The 1,857-nt window shown below is 42.5% G+C and overlaps 1 non-coding gene across 1 annotated transcript; it reads left to right on the top strand.

Annotated features, from left to right (window-relative positions):
• Window positions 1–970: 970 nt before the first annotated feature.
• On the top strand, window positions 971–1,043 carry TRNAR-UCU (transfer RNA arginine (anticodon UCU)). The gene has a single exon. It is a non-coding gene; the product is annotated as a tRNA-Arg (tRNA).
• Window positions 1,044–1,857: the final 814 nt, after the last annotated feature.

Genomic DNA, 1,857 nt, shown 5'->3' on the forward strand with positions numbered 1-1,857 from the left:
TAATTTTTAAGGCAGTATCTTGTTTGAAATAAAAAATTCAAACCATGTATGGGGTAGAATTACACATATTGTCAACTGACCCCACACATATAGTCAACTCACCCCATATGCGGGGTGAATTGACAATACTGAAACGCTTCGAGAAAACAAGCAATAACTTTACAAGTTTTAGCATCATGGTGTAATAAAAAATCACAGTGGTCAAGGAAACTACAGGTATTGCTCGCAGCATTTCATCAATAGTAGATAGTAATTTTTAAGAGCTGCAGAAATTTAAACAGAATAACATGTTCAACTCACTCCGGTCTCCCCTACTAGTTTCTGAGATATAACATTCTGTTTGAAGCAGTGCGAATTCAAATGTCGAGCTCGGAATTGCTTGGAATTTCAAGCGATACCGCGGAAACCAGGCTGGTAGACCAAGGATAAGGCTACCAGGGCATAGAATGGAATTAAAGGAAACAAATAAAGAGAGAGAGGTAGTGAGAGAGAGGGGCCTTGACAAGGTAGCTATTAGTTAGTCCTGAGCCTCCAAATAAAAACCCTGGTCTGCTTTCTTGTCCCTCAAATCTTGCCCCGATCCCTCCAGTATATCCGGTACACCACTGCTCCTTGGCTCCTAACTATAGCTCATGTCCAGTCTTACGGCAGGCGCCCTACATTCTGACAAGGGAAGACGGGAGCGAAGAGGCGACCAATCCAGCGCGACGAGAAAAGCAGCAGCCTGTAGAACGAGGTGCGTGAAACACCTCTTCCCGTGACCTCGTAACTCTTGGTGCCGCAGCTGTTGTGTGGTTGGTTTGCTGCGTATTCCATGCTCCCCGTAACACTAGACAAGAGGTGTAGACACGGCAATAGAAAGTTCTGGTAAATGCCACACCGTCTCGTGGAATTTCCCCTCCTCAAAATAGGCCAGAGTAAATCGAGTTTCGTTCACTTTGTCATTTATTTTAAGTGCCCGTTGCGAAGTGTCCCTTTGGCGCAGAGGATAGCGCGTTGGACTTCTAATCCAAAGGTCGTGGCTTCGATCCCCACAAGGGATGAAATTCGTTTTTATTTAGTAGAGTATTTTTGTGCATCTGACCGCAACTCTGATTTTTTGACCAAACGACCACAAAAAGTTGAAAAACTCACTTTCTCTCCCCGTTCCGCGCCTCATTTATTACGCTGACGAGGTTTCACGGGCGCAAAAAGGCAGTGATGAGTGAAAGATGAGCTCTCATCCCCTCATCCTCTCATCTTTCTCATTCTCTTTTTATTCTCTCATCTTCCTCTCATCCTCCCCTCATCCTCCCATCTTTCTCTTATCCTCTCATTTTTTTATTTTCTTATTTTCTTATTTTTTGAAAGATGAGTGCATCTTATCGTAATTTTCCAAGTCTGGGACCAAATGTTTATATATCACGACCTACGTAAACCTCTTTTCTCATTCTCTCATTCTCTCATTCTCTTATTTTTTGAAGGATGAGTGCACTTTATCGTAATTTTCCAAGTTTGGGACCAAATGTTTATATATCGTGATCTTCGTAAACCTCTCTTCTCATCCTCTTATTCTCTCATCCTCTCATTCTCTCATTCTCTCATTCTCTCTACTTTTAGAATATTGTCGTCAACATTAGAGATGAAGTTGGAGTGCTGGAATCAACGGGGCCAAATGTTTATATATGGTGATCTTCGTAAACCTCTCTCTCGGGGGGGGGGGAGGATGTGGCACATACACACGCGCGCGCTCTCATCTTCTCATTTTCTTATTCTCTTATTCTCTTATTTTTGAAAGATGAGTGTATTTTATCGTAATTTTCCAAGTCCGGGACCAAATGTTTATATATTGCGACCTACGTAAACCTCTCCTCTCAT

This window comes from Lepisma saccharinum, chromosome 10, assembly GCF_977018435.1.
Source record: "Lepisma saccharinum chromosome 10, izLepSacc3.1, whole genome shotgun sequence".
Taxonomy (NCBI): domain Eukaryota; kingdom Metazoa; phylum Arthropoda; class Insecta; order Zygentoma; family Lepismatidae; genus Lepisma; species Lepisma saccharinum.